This window comes from Malus domestica, chromosome 03 (genome assembly GCF_042453785.1).
Source record: "Malus domestica chromosome 03, GDT2T_hap1".
In the NCBI taxonomy this organism is placed as follows: Eukaryota; Viridiplantae; Streptophyta; class Magnoliopsida; order Rosales; family Rosaceae; genus Malus; species Malus domestica.
The window spans coordinates 19764631-19785439 of record NC_091663.1 but is presented as its reverse complement, the minus strand read 5'-3'; positions in this window follow the sequence as shown (position 1 = coordinate 19785439).

Genomic DNA, 20809 nt, shown 5'->3' with positions numbered 1-20809 from the left:
CTAGGATATAAGGGAATTTCACCTAATCGTTATGAACTTATATTCACAAGTAGTAAAGGTTGTTGATCACAATCGTGTTAAGTAAATTCTTGGCATAAGTTTCATGCAATTCATAGTTACGAGTGCCTCGTCAATGCTTATGGTTTTCATAGAACTTAATGATTCTTGCTTGTATCTCTATGATGCAATCATGTAGGGGACTTGTGGGGAATGCTTTGGGTTGTCGTATGCAATCATCCAATTCAATAACGTTAGGAAAATCTGAAGGTTAATTTAAGCGGACCTAATTAACTTGGGGCGTTGAGAATTCATGGGTTATTGAAAAGCAATTGGAAATCGTTTTGAATGCAAGTATAACATGTGTGGAGATGAACCCCTTAGCTAGCTTTCTATCCATTCAATTCAATCAAATTCGTTTTAAAATCTGTTTTGATTTACAAGTTTATGTTTTGTTTTCAATTTCGTAAAAACCAAATCCCCCTTTGTTTTCAAGTGTCAAATTAGTTAGAGAGTGTGTTAGTTTGTGTTTTTGAGTGTTTTGAGTCAAGTTAAAACCTATTTTCGTCAAAATCTTGTTTAGAGTTCAAAACTGCCCAGAAAGTGGTTTTAAGGCAGTTTTGAGTGTTTTGGTGCTGTTTTGAGTCTTTTGGTTTGTTTTGATGTTTTAAAGTTTAGTTTTGCATTCATTGAGTTTATTTTAGTGTTTTAAACTTGTTTTTACGTTTTTGAGTCAATTCCAAGTGATTTTGCAATCCCTCCTAATCCCCAGTCTAGAACGATCCCTACTTACATACATTGCTACAATTGATAAAAAGAGGGTTTAATTTGAGTGCTAGTTAATATCACATCAGTTGCATGATCTCATTATTCTTTGCTTGGTTACTACTTAGAAGGCGTTTCATCATTTAGTTCCAAATGCTAGAACTCATGCCAATTTCATTCAAAACATGTTATTGAATTGCATAACACATATTCAAGATGAAGTTAGTAGTTACCACCATAGCCAAAAAGCCGTCATTCCATGCATGTGTTTTTGTAGGTTTAACCCCGTTGAGCCTTGTTTAGCCTATGTTGTTTGTTAACCCACATTATCCTTACCTAGCCTAGATTAGGACCATCCACACCCTTGTTCTTAAAACGTAGTAAAGCATAACGCAAGATGAATTCCTTTTGATCAATGTGTGCGGGAAACAAGTGTGGGGGAAGGATTAATGATATAGGGATTTGCCAAAGTCTTGAATGAGGCACGGCAAAGAAGTGAAAAAATGAGAAAAGAAAGAAAAAATTCGTGAAAAATAGAAAGAAAAAAGAAAAGTTGTGAAAAACATGCAAAATAGTTGAAATGCATGTGAAAAAGAGTTCCAAAGTGTTGTTTGTTGAAGAAAGGGTCCAAAGAGTTGCATTCGGCCCTAATTGATTGTTTGAGTCTTCCCTTCTGTTTTGAAATTGATTTCGGCATGCTAAAGTGAATTCTAAGTTTCGATTTCCATACTGTGCTTACTATTGTTTTAAAGAACGTTTGTTTTCCATATCCGTTTTTTTTAGCCAATACCTTAAGCTTTGTTACAACCCTTGACTTTAATCTTGAGTGTTGTGTATTTCAATTTGTGGAGTTTGAAATTGGTTTGAGCATATGGTGTCATTGGTTCTCGCATCTAAGTAGTAGCATTCCATTCATGAGATCATATTTATAAACATGTTATTAACTCCGGAAATTGCTTTCTTTGTTATACATATATGTGAGCATTCGTTTTTATTTTTACATCAATCTTCTCACATATCACTAGTGTAGGGTGTGTAGTTAGAAAAGCTGAGTGAAAATAGAGTGCATATCTAGTAAGGAATTGAGCAATTTCTCTAAGGCATGTTACTACATTCAAAACATCGTTTTAATTGGTTATTTGTGAACTAATAAGTAGTGACTATGATTAAGTATGTGCTTAAGCGTAAAGATGGCTAAAATCTGTGGGAAAGATGATTTTTAACATGTCATGTGCATTGGAAATCTCTGAGGCGATTGTTGGAAGGTTTAGGTTGTTTTACTTGTTTTATTTCATTTTGTTCTTTTGTTTCGTTTTGTTTTGCTCGAGGACTAGCAAAAGCTAAGTGTGGGGGAATTTGATATGAGCATATTTATGCGCCTTAGTTTAGCTTGTTCTTGTACATTTATAGTGTTTTTGCTTAGTAAAGTAGTCTTTTAAGCTAGTTTTGTGTGTGTTCAGGTTCTAAGGGCAAGGTATGCAAAAGGATGCATTTTGGAGCCTGTTGGAGCAAAGTTGAGCTTGGAATGAATGTCATATGCTTGGAGCCAAGAGGATGGACGAAATTGAAGATTTGAAGATGATGTTTCCTACTTGAACAAGGTTTCCTAGTCGAAGTAGGAAAGCGCCTAAGTGAAGATGGAATCCTAGTTGAATTAGGATTCCTAGTCAAAATGGGTTTCCTAGTTGAATTAGGATTCCTTGAAGATGAAGATTCCTACTCAAACAAGGTTTCCTACTCGAAGTAGGAAAGTTAAATCCAAATGGCATCAAGTTTCAGCAACAAAGAAGATTTCCAAATCCAAGAAGGAAAGGTTTCCAAGATGAAGTAGGAGAAGAATTCCAAGTCAAGGGAGGATTGAGACATGTTTTCCTAATGCTAGAAGGACTCCTAAGTGTTGTAGGACACAAATGAGAAGTTTCTAGAAGAATTCCCCTCCTTGCCGTGGGTTTCTACATTTCCTATCAGTTTTGGGGCTTTCTAGAAGCCCTATCCCTTATCCCTACATTGGTGCCGCACCCTAGCTTCTAGATGCCTAGTTCCTTGCCTTGCAAGGCATTCTAGAAGGCCTATTGATGTGAAAATTATGTTGACACTCAAATTAACCCTCTTTTTATCAATTGTAGCAAAGTACGTAAGTAGGGATCGTTCTAAACCGGGGATTAGGAGGGATTGCAAAATCACTTGAAAACGGACTCAAATACGTAAAAACAAGTTTAAAACACTAAACTAAACTCAAAGAATGCAAAACTAAACTTTAAAACACCAAAACAAACCAAAAGACTCAAAACAGCCCAAAAACACTCAAAACTGCCTTAAAACCACAATCTGGGCAGTTTTGAACACTAGACTCAATCTTGGACGAAAATTGGTTTTATCTTGACCTAAGACACTTAAAAACATAAACTAAAGTGATTTCTAACTACTATGACTCAACTAAGTAAATGGGGATTGATTTTGGACGAATTTAACTTTTAAAACAAAAACTTTAAGAACAAACTTTAATGAAAACGATTTTGATGAAATAGAATGGGGAAAGGCTAGTTAGAGGGTTCCTTCTCCACACATGAAACATATGCATACGACTCGATCTCCAATTACTCTTTCAACAAACCATGAATGACAATGCCCCAAATTAACTATAAAGAAATTAGTTCCTCATGTTCGCAAATACACAAAGACAAATAAATTTAAACATTGACATAAAGATAGAAAACACCTAGAAACGCTCCACAATCCAAGCTCCTTGAATGGCATGCACGGCTCCAAGTTGTCTTCCTTCTTCTCCTTGCAAACTCACGGCACAAGAGGTATGAATGGTGAATGGTGTAGTGAAAATCTGGTAGAGGGTGGTGAATGAATAGGTGCGGCAAGGCCTTGTATTTATAGGCTGAAAATTCACATTCCTAGGTAGCAAAGGACAAGGTTTTAAAGGCCTAAATTGCATAGGATAATAACATCCAATCCTATAAGGAAAACAAGTCAAAAACCCAAAGGGATTGGGAGATAATGTGCAGCAGAAAGAGTGTGAAAAGATAAGGCTTCTAGAAACCAAAAATCCCAAGGGAAATAGGAATTAGGTGCGGCAAGGATCTAGGGTTCTAGAAGGATAATGCAAGGCAGATTTTTAGGCTTCTAGAAAGGTTCTTAGGTGTCATCTTGATAGGATAAGATAAGGTCATCTAGAAATCCCATTTTAAGCATCCTAATCTAATTAGAAACCCTCCTAAGTGGCTGGAATGTGGATAGTTTAGGATAAGGATAAGATAGGATAGGATAAGGTTTGATTGGATAAGATAAGCTAAGATAAGGTTATGGATGAGGTTTTGGATAATACTCCTTATCTTGAGCTGATTCTTTGGGCTTTAATTCTTCTTCTTCATGTAGGAAACCTTGCTTGAGTAGGAAACTTCATATATCTAGGAATCCATCTTCAATTAGGACTCCTTTAGTGATTAGGAATCCCAATTCATTTAGGAATCCTTCATTCAAGTCATTTCCTTCTTCAACTAAGAAACTTTGTATCTTCAATTCTTCAACTTTGAAACGCCTTCCTAGCTTCACCAATTCCTCAAATTCGTCCATCCCTTGTGCTTCATGTGCATGAACTCCATGTTAGCCCAATTTTGCTCCAAAATGCTCCAAATTGCATCCTTTTGCTCACTTTGTCTCTAAAACCTGAAAACACATGAAAATAGCTTAAAAGACTAACTTAACTAAGAAAACACAACATAAATGCATAAGAACTAACTAACTAAGGCGCATAAATATGCTCCTATCAAATTCCCCCACACTTAGCTTTTGCTAGTCCTCGAGCAAAACAATGAAACAAAACATAACCTAAACCTTCCAACAATCGCCTCAGGGATTCCCAATGGTACATGACACGCCAAAGATTACTACTCACATAGATTTCAGCCATCTTTACCCTTAAGCACATACTTAATCATAGTCATCACTTACTAGCTCACATTTAATCAATTACAACAATGTTTTGAATGTAGTAACATGCCTTAGAGAATCCCTCAATTTCTTACTAGATATGCACTCATTTTTCACTTAGATTTTCTGACTACACACCCTACACTAGTTATATGTGAGAAGATTGATGTAAATATGAAAACTAATGCTCACATATGTTATGACAATAAAAGCATTTTCTGGAATTATGAATGTATGTATACGATTTCATGAATGGAATGCTACTACTTAGATGCGAGATCCAGGGATATCATATGCTCATACCAATTCCAAACTCCACATATTGAAACACATAACAATCAAGATAGAAGCAAAGGGTTGTAACGGGGCTAAGGTATTGGCTAACAAAGAAAGGTAAGGATAAACAAACATTCTTAAAGAATAATAAGCAAAGTAATGAAATTGATACTTAGAATTCACTTTTGCATGCGAAAATCAATGTTTAAACTCAAGGGGAAGATTCATGCAACACTTAGGGTCTAATTCAACTTTTTGGACCCTTGCTTCAACAACCAACAACTTAGAGCTCATTTTATGCTCTTTCAACTCCTTTTCATACTTTTCACATTTTTTTCTTTTTTTTCTTTCTTTTTCTACGAATTTTCTTTCTTTTTTTTTCCTTTTCTTTTGTTTTTCTTTGTCTAACCCGTGCCCTCCTTACTTCTTTTGGCACACAAACTTTCCCTTCCCCCACACTTAGTTTTCTGCACACATTGATCAAAAGGAATTCCCTCTAAGTCATGCTTTATTATCCTTTAAGAACAAGGGTATGGATAGTCCTACTCTAGGCTAGGTACGGATAATGTGGCTAACAACAAAAATAGGCTAAATAAGGCTCAAAGGGGTTAATCCTACAAAAACAAATGCATGGGTTGAAGGCTTTTTGGCTCTGGTGATAACTACTAAACACTTCATCTTGTTATATGTTATGCACTCAATTTTAAGTTTTGAATGAAATGGGTATGAGTTCTAATATTTGGATCTATAATGATGACACGCCTTCTAAGTAGCAACCAAGCAAAGAATGATGAGATCATGCAACGACTTTAGAAAACAACAAATTCAAAGATTATTAACTCTCCAAATAAACGTTTAGGCTCAAGTCTCACAAGGTTGTAGCGTTAGTTTGAGTTACTTCCTTCAAGCATGTTACAAAAACTGATTTTTTCTTTCTTTGTGATTATATGTGAATTCGTAAACAACAACGATTACCAAGCATAAACAAAAGAGCATATCAAACTTCCATCCATGTTTGTAACTTTCTTTAACGGTCATGCAATTAAAAACCAAATCCTCATCATTGTGTTGGAAGGTACTCTACGACACAAACACACAAAAACAACTTTAAAACAACTCTTTTTGGGTTTTTTCAAAACTTTTTCTATTTTTTTCTTGAATTTTCGGATTTTCTGGTAAAGCCACATAAAAACACATCAAAACTTTCTAAAAACACTTAAAAACGATGAAAAACAACCTTTGAAATGTTAGGTGATAAAATCCTACGAATTTGACACAAAAACACTTTGTTTACCCCCCCACAACCAAACATTGTCCTCAATGTTTCAAACATAGACTCACACAAAAACAAACAAATAACACAACTAGCAAACATGACAAATATGGTAAAGTAAAAGCAATAAAGAGTAGGGTTTAGAAACGCAAATCTGATTATGATGCCGGAGCTGCCTAGGTCCTCTTTATTTGCATGGGTTGCCTCCCAAGAAGCGCTTGCTTTAACGTCTTCCAGCCGGACGATGCTTCCAATCAAGCTTGAATAGGGCCCACGGGTTGGAGATTGACTTCCTCCATGGTCTCCTCCTCAAAAGGTGTGAAATATGGCTTCAAACGATGTCCATTGACTTTGAACTCTTGTTGCGTCTTCAAACTTTGAATTTGAACTGCACCATGCGGAAAAACATTAGTAACAATAAAAGGTCCAATCCATTTAGAACGCAACTTACCTGGAAATAACCGAAGGCGAGAATTGAAAAGTAGCACTTTCTGCCCGATAGAGAACGTCTTGCTCCGAATCATCCTGTCATGGAAGGCCTTCGTTTTCTCCTTGTACATACGAGAGTTCTCGTAAGCTTCATTCCTAACTTCCTCAAGCTCGTTCAATTGAAGTTTCCTATGAAGACCTGCGGCATCAATGTCCATATTAAAGGTTTTGATGGCCCAATGTGCTTTATGCTCCAATTCGACCGGAAGATGGCATGGTTTCCCATAAATGAGCCGAAATGGGGACATTCCAATTGGTGTTTTGTAGGCCGTACGATACGCCCATAATGCATCATTCAAGCGCAAGCTCCAATCTTTCCGGTTTGGCCCTACGGTCTTCTCCAAAATCTGCTTGATTTCCCTATTTCACACCTCCGCTTGCCCACTTGTTTGAGGATGATAAGGTGTTGCCACCTTATGCGTGACACCATATTTCTTGAGTAGCGCTTCAATGGTGCGATTGCAGAAATGAGAGCCCCCATCACTTATAAGTACCCGCGGCATTCCAAACCTTGCAAAAATGTTAGTCTTAACAAAATCTGCAACCACTTTAGAATCATTAGTACGGGTGGCTCTTGCTTCCACCCATTTCGAAACATAATCAACCGCAAGTAGAATATAAACAAAACCATGAGATGAAGGAAAGGGACCCATGAAATCTATTCCCCACACATCAAAAATTTCAACATTAAAGATGGGACTTTGCGGCATTTGGTCTTTTGGTCCTATATTTCCAGTTCGTTGACAACGATCACATGCAATGCAAAAAGTTCTAGCATCCTTAAAAATAGTAGGCCAATAAAAACCACATTCAAGTACTTTACGTGCAGTCCTTTGAGTGCCAAAGTGACCTCCACATGCATAAGTGTGACAAAAGTTTAAAATAGACTGAATTTCAGAATCATGCACACACCTACGAATGATTTGATCAGAGCAATATTTCCATAAATAAGGATCATCCCACACATAATTTCGTGCATCATACTTAAGTTTATCACGTTGGTTTTTATTGAACTCACTTGGAATGACTTTAGATGCTAAATAATTAACTAAATCCGCATACCATGGCATACTAACCTCAATGGACATCAATTGCTCGTCTGGGAATGTCTCTGGGATCGGCACAACCTCCTCTTCATGCACCAAACGGCTCAGGTGATCAGCCACAACGTTCTCACTTCCTTTCTTGTCTCGGATTTCGATATCGAACTCTTGGAGGAGAAGCATCCATCGAATAAGCCTTGGTTTAGCCTCCTTCTTCGTGAGCAAGTACTTCAACGCTGCATGATCAGTGTAAATTATTACTTTAGTGCCAAGTAAATAAGAACGAAACTTATCTAAAGTAAAAACAACGGCAAGAAGTTCTTTTTCCGTTGTGGAATAGTTCAATTGAGCATCGTTCAAGGTCCGAGAGGCATAATATATGACGTGTGGCTGTTTGTCCTTCCTTTGTCCTAAAACAGCGCCTAGAGCATAATCGGACGCATCGCACATCAGCTCGAAGGGAATGCTCCAATCTGGTGGCCGAATGATGGGGGCCGAAGTTAGCATCTCTTTGAGGTGTTTGAACGCCTTTTCACACTCCTCGTTGAATTCGAAGGATACATCCTTTTGGAGAAGTCGGCATAGGGGTGTGGAAATCTTTGAAAAGTCCTTGATGAATCGCCTATAAAATCCTGCGTGGCCAAGAAAAGAACGTACCTCTCTAACCGAAGTTGGAGAGGGTAAGTAGCGTACAAGATCTATTTTCGATTTATCAACTTCAATTCCCCTTTCAGAAACGATGTGCCCTAAAACGATGCCTTGTTTTACCATAAAGTGACACTTTTCCCAATTTAAAACAAGGTTCGTTTCCATGCATCGTTTTAAGATTAATGTGAGATTTTCCAAGCAACCATCAAACGAATCGCCAAAGACACTAAAATCATCCATGAATACCTCAATAATCTTCTCAATAAAATCGGAAAAGATACTTACCATGCATCTTTGGAACGTGGCCGGTGCATTGCATAATCCGAATGGCATGCGTCAGTAAGCAAAAGTACCAAATGGGCACGTGAAGGTGGTCTTTTCTTGGTCGTCCGGAGCTATGACAATTTGATTGTATCCCGAATAACCGTCAAGAAAACAATAAAAAGAATGACCGGCTAACCTTTCTAACATTTGATCGATGAATGGTAGTGGAAAATGATCCTTCCGTGTGGTGTTGTTGAGCTTCCTATAGTCAATGCACACTCTCCAACCTGTTTGAATACGGGTTGGCACAAGCTCATCCTCGGCATTCTTCACCACAGTAACTCCGGACTTCTTCGAGACAACTTGAACCGGTGAGACCCAACGGCTATCCGAAATTGGATAAATCACTCCACAATCGAGAAGCTTTATAATCTCCTTTTTCACGACTTCCATCATCGGAGGGTTGAGCCGGCGTTGAGCCTCTCGAGTTGGTTTAGCCCCCTCCTCTAGAAATATGCGATGCATGCATGTTGTAGGGCTAATTCCCTTAATATCGGCCAATGTCCATCCAATGGCTGTTTTGTGCTCTTTCAACACCCGAATCAACTTTTCTTCCTCTAATGCCGTGAGTGATGAAGAGACAATGACGGGCAACGTCTCTTCATCTCCCAAGAATACATACTTTAAATGATCCGGCAACGGTTTAAGCTCAAGAACGGGGGCCTGAATCACAGAAGGTAACAACGTATTAGTGGAAACGGGAATTGGAATTGGGTTAGAAGGCTTACCACGATGTTGGGGCAATGATTCCAAGGCAGCCATAAGTTCGGCATGCTCCTCCTTAGGTACGGCCAGATTGGGCTTCATGCCAAGTCCTTGTGCAATCGTCGTTTCAAGGGGATCGTCTTCCAACATATCAAGATAATCCTGCGCCAATTCATCCAATATATCAATAGAAAAACAAGAATGATCATCTATAGGAAATTTCATAGCTTCAGAAATGTTAAAGTTAATAATCTCCCCATCAAATTCCATTGTCAACGTCCCTTTGAACACATCGATCTTGGTGCGTGCTGTTTTCATGAAAGGCCTCCCAAGTAGAATCGGCAATGGGGTGACATTTGGTGAGTCCTCCATCTCTAAGACATAGAAATCCGCTGGAAATATCAAGTTATCCACCTGCACCAACACATCTTCCAAAACTCCTTTCGGATATGCATTAGAACGATCGGCTAATTGAATTATAACACCATCGTTTTTAAGTTCTCCTAAGTTCATGGATGCATAAATTGAGTATGGCATGACGTTAATTGAAGCTCCTAGATCTAACATAGCATGTTCAAATTTAGTATTGCCTATAACACATGGAATTGTAAAACTACCTGGATCTTTGCATTTAGGAGGTAGTTTTCTTTGCAAAACAGCGGAAACATTCTCACTTACCTGGACCACCTCTTTGTTCGCAATTCTCCTTCTTGTTGTGCATAGTTCCTTCAAAAACTTGGCGTACCTAGGTACTTGCTTAATTGCGTCAAGAAGAGGTATATTGACTTGCACTTTCCGAAACGTCTCCAAAATGTCTTTCTCGTTCTCCTCCTTCTTGGATTGCTTCAACCTGCCAGGAAAAGGCACGTTTAGTGGAATAGAACTAGGAGAAGTTGGAATTGAACTTACCTTGGCCGAATTATATGGATTGGAAGTGCAAGATGGCTGCGGCAAAGGTGGTTCCCTCCTTGCCGTGGGTGTTGCTTGTGTGTTCTCTTCAAACTGCAACTTTTCATCCTCTTCATGACCTGTTTTGGATGCTTGGGGTTCGGTTCCAACTTGTTTGCCACTCCACAATGTAATTACTTTGGCGGTTTCGAATCCCCCTTTTGGATTTGCAACGGTTGAACTAGGGAGTCTTCCTTGGTCTCGAAACTGTCCCATAAACTCGGCAATTTGCCCCACTTGCTTCTCCAACTCGTCCACCTTCTTGTCCCTAGTCTGCATGCCCTGCGCCATAGAAGTTAGTAAATTAAAAATTTGATCATTATCAATAGAAGAACCTGATTTTTGGGCGGGTTGTGCTTGGGTTTGATTTGGTGCAAACGGCTTTTGATAGAAACCCGGGGGTTGTTGCCTAAACGTGCTTTGTTGTTGGCCTTGTTGGGGTTCTCGCCATTTGAAATTCGGATGATCACGCCAACCGGGATTGTAGGTGTTAGAAAATGGATCATTCCTTTGTTGGTATTGTTGCCCAAAGCCCACGGCATTGAGGGTCTCCCACCCTCCATTCTCAATCAATTGTGGGCAATTGTCCGTAGGATGTCCTTGCATGGAACATACGCCACATGCACTTACATTTTGAACTTTTGGCCCTTCCACAACCTGAGAAAGCAAAGTAGTAAGGTTAGCCATTTGATTTTGAAGTTCGGTTATGGCACTTACCTCATTCACTTGGTGTTGCCGTGGGGTGCCTCTTTGTCCAACACCTTCGTATTGTTGAGCGTTCAACGCTCGATTAGCAATCAAAGTCTTTGCTGCCGTGGGGGTCTTGTCCACCAAGGCTCCTCCCGCCGAAGCATCTAGCATTTGTCGTTCGATTGGTAGAAGTCCCTCGTAGAAGTATTGTAGAAGAAGCTCCTCCTTCATTTGATGCTGTGGACAAGAAGCAACAAGAGATTTAAAACGTTCATAATATGTAGGAAAAGACTCACCTTCTTCTTGTTGAATTCCACTTATCCTTTTTCGTAGGAGGATGACTCGAGAAGTTGGGAAAAACTTCTCCAAGAAAGCTCGCTTCATGCTCTCCCAAGATGTGACCGTTCCGGGAGCTAATTCATATAACCAATCTTTCGCCTTATCCATAAGAGAAAAGGGAAAGGCCTTCATCTTCAATATACTCCCGTCGACATTTATTGGAGTCATGCTTGAACACACCACCTCGAATTCTTTCAAGTGCTTGTTAGGATCCTCCATGGACAACCCATGGTACTTCGGAATATGGTGGAGCAAACTCGACTTTAACTCGAATTCCTCGGTCTTTCCTTGGGCAGCCGCCGGATATTGAATACATAGAGGTGCGGCATTGTCCAATCCCGAAGCCGAAAGCTCCTTGATTGTACGATTGTCTTGTGCCATGACTGTCTCAACTTCACCCACTTGAGCCGTGGGTTGCTCTTCCTCAATCTCAACTTCGGCTTCCGAATTTGAACTTGATTCACTAGGTTCTGGATTCTTCCTCTTTCGTCTCAACTCTCGTTCAAAATCGTCGTCAAAGTCCAAGATGTGTTCATGAACCGGATGAGAGCTCCGAGTCATAAACTAGTACCTAAAAACAAGAAACAAAAACAAAGTAAAAATCTGGACTCAATTAAAACAAATTGAAATAAAACAATCCAAGGGATTAGCAACTTTGCTAATCCCCGGCAACGGCGCCAAAATTTGATGTGAAAATTATGTTGACACTCAAATTAACCCTCTTTTTATCAATTGTAGCAAAGTATGTAAGTAGGGATCGTTCTAAACCGGGGATTAGGAGGGATTGCAAAATCACTTGAAAACGGACTCAAATACGTAAAAACAAGTTTAAAACACTAAACTAAACTCAAAGAATGCAAAACTAAACTTTAAAACACCAAAACAAACCAAAAGACTCAAAACAGCCCAAAAACACTCAAAACTGCCTTAAAACCACAATCTGGGCAGTTTTGAACACTAGACTCAATCTTGGACGAAAATTGGTTTTATCTTGACCTAAGACACTTAAAAACATAAACTAAAGTGATTTCTAACTACTATGACTCAACTAAGTAAATGGGGATTGATTTTGGACGAATTTAACTTTTAAAACAAAAACTTTAAGAACAAACTTTAATGAAAACGATTTTGATGAAATAGAATGGGGAAAGGCTAGTTAGAGGGTTCCTTCTCCACACATGAAACATATGCATACGACTCGATCTCCAATTACTCTTTCAACAAACCATGAATGACAATGCCCCAAATTAACTATAAAGAAATTAGTTCCTCATGTTCGCAAATACACAAAGACAAATAAATTTAAACATTGACATAAAGATAGAAAACACCTAGAAACGCTCCACAATCCAAGCTCCTTGAATGGCATGCACGGCTCCAAGTTGTCTTCCTTCTTCTCCTTGCAAACTCACGGCACAAGAGGTATGAATGGTGAATGGTGTAGTGAAAATCTGGTAGAGGGTGGTGAATGAATAGGTGCGGCAAGGCCTTGTATTTATAGGCTGAAAATTCACATTCCTAGGTAGCAAAGGACAAGGTTTTAAAGGCCTAAATTGCATAGGATAATAACATCCAATCCTATTGATAGGAGCATATTTATGCTACTTAATTGGCTTGTTCTCGTGCACTTAGGTTATGTTTACTTAGCTATTTTAGTGTTTAAAGTCACTTTTGTGTGTTTTCAGGTTCTAAGGTCAAAGTGTGCAAAAAGAAGCAAAATGGAGCCTTTTGGAGCAAAAGGAATTAGATGAATTAAAGTCTTGAAGAAAGTTGGTTTCCTAATCCAAGAAGGATTCCTAATCAACAAAGGATTCCTAATTGAAGAAGGATTCCTACTTATTTGAGAATTCCCAATTGAAGAAGGATTCCTACTTATTTGAGGATTCCTAATTGAAGATGGATTCCTACTCACATGAGGATTCCTAGAAGAACAAGGATTCCTACTCCAAGAAGGATTCCTACTTGAAATAGGAAAGTTAAGCCAAGGTTTCCTACTTTGGTTTGACCTTTCCTAAATGTTCCTAAGTCTTATCAACTTTGAAGGCCTCCTAAGCATTTTAGGACATCAAATACACCTCCCTTCCACCATATCAACCCTTGCCGCACCTCACATACCCTTTCCACAACTTCCTCTTCCTTGCCGTGCAAGGGAGAGGGTCCTTTCCTGATTTTGAGCATTAAAACACATTCCTAATATGTTTTAAACCCTAGCCGCATATTTCCTTGACCTTTCCTTTTATTTTCTGATTTGTTTCCTAATTCTAGAATCCTTAGACTTAATTTCTGATTTCCTAATCAACCTAGGGTTTTAATTTCTGTTTTCCTTTAAATAAACCTCCTTGTTGCAGCCACAAAACATTCCACACACATCCATACAACTCCATTCACGCCAGAAACCTTTCCCCTACCTTTGCCGTGCCCAACCTTCACCCAAATCCATATTTTCTGACCCCAAACCCCCCTAGCCGTGCCATACACCCATCCTAGACACTTTTCTACCATTCTACCTCATCCAAAACCATCCCAAGCCTCCTCCATACCTTATGCCGCAGCAAGAAGGAAGAAGGAGTGCCCTTGAATGTGCTTGCTAGTCTATTGCAGATTGCTGGAACTTTTAGGTGTAATCTTTCTTATGTTTTCAATATTTCAATTCAATAAACTTTGTGTTGTGAGTATGAGGAACTAAACCCCCTTAGTTGGGGGGTGATTTGAAACCATGTACATGCTTGCAATATGATTTGATTACATTCAGTTGTTATTTCATAAGTTGTGAAGTCAATTCGTTCATCTACTTGATTGATAACTTATTTGTGTATGTTGATTGAGAGTGCACACTTAGTTTTCATGCATGAATATGATGCTAGATTATAAGGGAGTTTCACCTAATAGTTACAATCTTATAATCACAAGTAGTGAAGGTCACTTGAAAACGATCGCGTTGAATGAATTCTTGGCACTAGTTGCATGCTCATCATAGTAACGAATGCCTCGTCAACACTTATAGTTCTCATTGTGCTTCATGATTCTTGATTGTATCTTTATTGTGCTCATCACGTAAGGAACCCTTGAGGAATGCTTTGAATTGTTGTATGCGCTTTCCCATCCAATTCATTAACTTAAGGAGAACTTGAAGGTTAATTTAAGCGTATCTAATTAACTTGGGGTGTTGAGTTTCATAATTTATTGGAAGAACAACTGAAAATCGTTTTGTTTGCAAGTGTGACATGTGTGGAGAAGAACCTCCTAACTAGCCTTCTACCCATCTATTTCACAAAAATCGTTTTTACAATCTGCCCTATTTCCAATCTGTTTTCTTTATTTTAATTTTCGTCAAAACAAAATCCCCCTTTATTTTAGAGTCTTAGATTAGTTAGAAAGTGTGTTAGTTTATGTTTTCTAGTGTTTTGAGTCAAGTTATAACATAAATTCGTCCAAATTTGTGTTAGTACTCAAAACTGCCCAGATTGTGCTTCTAAGGCAGTTTTGAGTGTTTATTTGCTGTTTTGGTTCCTTTATCTTGTTTTGGTGTTTTAACTTTTAATTTTACATTCTTTGAGTCTAGTTTAGTGTTTTAACTTTGTTTTTACATTATTGAGTTAGTTTTCAAGTGTTTAGCAATCCCTCCTAATCCCCGGTTTAGAACGATCCCTACTTACATCTTTGCTACAATTTGACAAAAAGAGGGTTTAATTTGTGTGCTTATCTATTTCGCATCAAATTTTTGGCGCCGTTGCCGGGGATTAGCAAAATGCTAATCCCTTGGATTGTTTTTGTTTCTTTTATTTTACTCTGCTTCAGATTTTATTTAAGTTCCTGACCTAATTTTGTTTCTTGTTTCTTAGGTACTAGTTTATGACTAGAAGCTCTCAAACGGTTCGTGCAAACATCTTGGACTTTGACGACGACTTTGAGAGGAATTTAAGAAGAGCTAGAAATCAACAAGAGTCCATTCCCGAACCTGACCTCGAAGAAGAAGTCCAAGAAGAGGAGGCCACGGCAGGGATATTTGAAGAAGATCAAGGCATGGCGGTGGACAACCGTACACTCAAAGAGCTTTCGGCCTCGGGATTGGATAATGCCGCACCCTTGTGCATCCAATACCCCACGGCTGCCCAAGGTAAGACGGAAGAGTTTGAATTAAAGTCAAGTTTGCTTCATCATATTCCTAAATACCATGGCTTGTCCATGGAAGATCCTAACAAACATTTGAAAGAATTTGAAGTAGTTTGCTCTAGTATGACTCCCGTTAACGTTGACGGAAGTATTTTGAAGATGAAGGCTTTTCCATTCTCTTTGATGGATAAAGCCAAGGATTGGTTGTACGAGTTAGCTCCCGGCACTGTCACTTCTTGGGAGAGTATGAAGAGAGCGTTTTTGGAGAAGTTCTTTCCAACTTCTCGCATCATCCTCCTACGCAAAAAGATAAGCGGAATTCAGCAAGAAGAAGGTGAGTCTTTTCCTACATATTATGAACGATTTAAATCACTTGTTGCTTCTTGAACGCAGCATCAGATGAAGGAGGAGTTGCTTTTGCAATACTTCTACGAGGGTCTCCTACCTCTAGAACGTCAAATGCTTGATGCCTCGGCGGGGGGAGCATTGGTGGACAAAACACCCATGGCTACCAAGATCTTGATCTCTAATCGAGCGTTGAACGCTCAACAATACGAGGGAGTAGGCCAAAGGGGACCCCCACGGCACCAAGTACATGAGGTAAGTTCAACTTCCGATCTTCATTCACAATTGGCTAATCTTACTTCTCTTGTGTCTCAGATGGCCGAGGGCATGAAGATGCAAGGACCAATTGTATGTGGCGTATGTTCCATCCAAGGACATGTCTCTGAAAAGTGTCCACAGTTGATTGAAAATGGTGGATGGGAAAGCGCCCATGCAATTGGGTTTCAAGGTCAAAACCAACCAAGGAACGATCCATATTCAAACACATATAATCCCGGTTGGAGATACCACCCAAATTTCAAGTGGAGGGAGCCCCAACAACCTCAAAACCAAGGAGGCTTTAGGCAACAACCCCCGGGGTTCTTACCCAAAACTTACGGGCCACCTCAAAATCAAGCCCAATCTGGCCCAAGTGCCTCAGGTACATCTCTTGACAATGATGCACTTCTTAAGATACTAACTAAGTTGTCTAATGGGCAGGAAGATCAACCTAAGGCTATGCAAAACCAAGACAAAAGGGTGGATCAACTTGAGAAACAAATAGGGCAGATTGCCGAGTTTGTAGGTAAGTTTCGAGATCCCGGACAACTCCCTAGTTCCACCATTCCAAATCCGAAGGGAGGGTTCGAAAGTGCAAAGGCAATACTTTTGAGAAGTGGAAAAGAGATTGGGGCAGGTTCTACACCATCACAAACAGGTCCCAAAAGTGATGTAAATGTGCAAATTGAAGAGGAGGAATCAAGCATGCCCACGGCAAAGGTGGAACCACCTTTGCCGCAAGCTCCTAGTGCACCAAATCTGTCCAATTCATCCAACAAGGGTAAGAATGTGTCAAATTCGGTTCATACTAATGTTTTTCCTTCGAATGTTCCTTTTCCTAGTAGGTTTATGCAAACGAAGAAGGAGGAAGCCGAAAAGGACATCCTTGAGACATTTAGGAAAGTTCAAGTAAACATACCTTTGTTGGATGCAATCAAGCAAGTCCCGAGGTATGCTAAGTTCTTGAAGGAGTTGTGTACCACTAGGAAAAGGATGTCGACTAAGGAAGTGGTAAAGGTAGGTGAGAATGTGTCCGCCATCTTGCAACGAAAACTACCTCCCAAATGCAAAGATCCGGGTAGTTTTACCATTCCTTGTGTCATTGGTAACATTAGATTTGAATCTGCCATGCTTGATTTAGGTGCTTCTATAAATGTTATGCCATATTCCATTTATGCATCTATGAACTTAGGAGCATTGAAAAATGATGGGGTAATAATACAATTGGCTGATAGATCTAACGCCTATCCAAAGGGAGTTTTGGAAGATGTTCTTGTGCAGGTTAATCATTTAGTCTTCCCGGCGGATTTCTATGTCCTCGAAATGGATGAATCGGACCATGCTCCTTCGCTGCCCATTCTACTTGGAAGGCCATTCATGAAGACGGCCCGGACAAAGATTGATGTGTATAGTGGAACTTTGTCCATGGAATTTGATGGGGAAGTTGTTAATTTTAATCTTTCTGATTCCATTAAATATCCTTGTGAAGATCATTCATGTTTCTCTATTGATATTGTTGACTCTTTGGCGCAGGGATATCTTGAAGATTTGAACGAGGATGTGCTTGAAAAAGTCATTACACAAGGCGTGGAAGGCAAAACCAAAGGGGCAGATTTCATGCAAACCCACGGCATGAATGACAACATTCTTGCCGTGCCCCTTAGTGAGGAACTAATTGAAGTTGTGGCTGCCCTTGAATCTTTACCTAAGCTTGATGGTAAGTATACTAACCGTGAGTCCATTCCAATTTCGACTAACAAGTTGCTTCCATCCATCGTTCAGGCACCCATACTCGATCTCAAACCCCTACCAAGCCATTTAAAGTACATCTTTTTGGGGGAAAACGAGACACTACCTGCCATTATCTCTTCATCCCTCACGGCACAAGAGGAAGAGAAGCTAGTGCGTGTGTTGAAGGAGTTCAAATCTGCCCTAGGTTGGACATTGGCCGATATTAAAGGTATAAGCCCTACGACCTGTATGCATCACATATTTCTTGAGGAGGGGGCCAAACCAACTAGAGAGGCTCAACGCCGTCTCAACCCTCCGATGATGGAAGTAGTGAAAAAGGAGATAATCAAACTTCTAGATTGTGGGGTGATTTATCCCATCTCCGATAGTCGTTGGGTTTCACCTATCCAATGTGTGCCTAAGAAATCCGGAGTGACAGTTGTGGAAAATGCCGAGAATGAGCTTGTACCCATGAGGATTCAAACTGGGTGGCGTGTGTGCATTGATTATAGGAAGATAAACGCCACCACAAGGAAGGATCACTTCCCTTTGCCGTTTCTAGACCAAATGTTGGAAAGGTTAGCTGGTCATTCCTTTTATTGTTTTCTTGATGGATATTCAGGTTATAACCAAATTGTCATTGCCCCGGATGATCAAGAAAAGACCACTTTTACTTGTCCCTTTGGAACGTTTGCATATCGACGCATGCCATTTGGCTTGTGCAATGCTCCTGCCACGTTTCAAAGGTGTATGGTAAGCATATTTTCGGATTATGTTGAAAAGATTATTGAGATATTCATGGTTTATTTTAGTGTGTTTGGTGATTCATTTGACAAATGCTTGGATAATCTCACTTTAATCTTGAAACGTTGTGTTGAAACAAACCTTGTGTTGAATTGGGAAAAGTGTCACTTTATGGTTAAACAAGGTATTGTTTTGGGTCATATAATTTCTGAAAAAGGAATTGAAGTTGATAAGTCGAAAGTAGATCTTGTACGTTACTTACCCTCTCCTACTTCGGTTAGAGAGGTTCGTTCGTTTCTTGGTCATGCAGGATTCTATAGAAGATTTATCAAAGACTTTTCCAAGATTGCACAACCCCTATGCCGCCTCCTCCAAAAGGATGTGTCTTTTGAGTTCAACGAGGCATGTGAGAAGGCATTCAAGCATCTCAAGGAGCTACTTACCACGGCACCCATCATCACTCCTCCGGATTGGTCCATTCCATTTGAATTGATGTGTGATGCCTCGGATTACGCCCTTGGGGCTGTTTTGGGTCAAAGAAGAAATAAACATTCCCATGTTATTTATTAGACTCAAAGAATGCAAAACTCACGTTAAAATACTAAAACGAACCAAAAGAATCAAAACAGCAACCAAACACTCAAAACTGCCTAAAAACCACTTTCTGGGCAGTTTTGAGACTCTAACTCAACTTGGACGAAGTTTGGTTTCCTAGTGACCTAAAACACCTAAAAACATAAACCAACACACTTTCCGATTAATCTAGTGATGTGAAATATATAAGCACTCAAATTAACCCTCTTTTTATCAATTGTAGCAAGTATGTAAGTAGGGATCGTTCTAGGCCAGAGATTAGGAGGGATTGCTAAATCACTTGAAAACTGACTCAAATACGTAAAAACAAGTTTAAAACACTAAACTAGACTCAAAGAATGCAAAACTAAACTTTAAAACACGAAAACAAACCAAAAGACTCAAAACAGCAAATAAACACTCAAAACTGTCTTAAAAACACAATCTGGGCAGTTTTGAACACTAGACACAAACTTGGACGAAAATTGGTTTTAACTTGACCTAAGACACTTAAAAACACAAACTAAAGTGAATTCTAACTAATATGACTCAACAAAGTGAAGGGGGATTGATTTTGGACGAATTTAAAAACAAAACAAACTTTGTAAACTAGACAGATTTTGAAAACGAATTTGATTTAAATGAATGGATGGAAGGCTAGCTAAGGGGTTCATCTCCACACATGTTATACTTGCATTCAAAACGATTTCCAATTGCTTTTCAATAAACCATGAATTCTCAACACCCCAAGTTAATTAGGTCCGCTTAAATTAACCTTCAGATTTTTCTAACGTTATTGAATTGGATGATTGCATACGACAACCCAAAACATTCCCCACAAGTCCCCTACATGATTGCATAATAGACAAGCAAGAATCATTAAGTTCTATAAAAACCATAAGCATTGACGAAGCACTTGTTACTATGATTGCATGAAACTTATGCCAAGAATTTACTTAACGCGATTGAGATCATCAACCTTTACTACTTGTGAATATAAGTCCATAACGATTAGGTGAAATTTCCTTATATCCTAGCATTCAATTTATGCATGATAATTAAGCGTGCACTCTCAACCAACACACACAAATCAATGTAATTCATATAGATAAGTAAATTGAATTCACAACTTACGAAACGCAATTAGAAGTAATCAAATCATATCGCAAGCATAATCATGTATTTCGAATCCCCCCCTAGCCAAGGGGGGGTTTAGTTCCTCATACTCGCAAAGCAACGATACATAAGTTTAGAAATTAAAATCAAAGGAAAGAAAACACCTAGAATGCTCCAACGTGGCAGCAAGTGCATCCAAGAATCGTCCTTCCTCCTTGCTGCGGCAGAGAACTTTAGACAGGTTTTTGGGGTTATTTGTGGTGTAGAATGGATGGGGAATGGTTTGGAAGGCTTTAGGGTTGATGGGTGGTGCGGCTAGGGTTGTTTTTAGGCAGAAATTTGGGAGAATGGTGGTGGAAGGGTGCGGCAGAGAGCAAGGAATGATTTCTGGCATGAATTGATGTGTATGAGAGGTGGTCCATTCGGCCAAGGGGGTTTATGAGTATTTATAGGCACTTAAAACCCTAGGTAAATCAGATATGGACTTGAA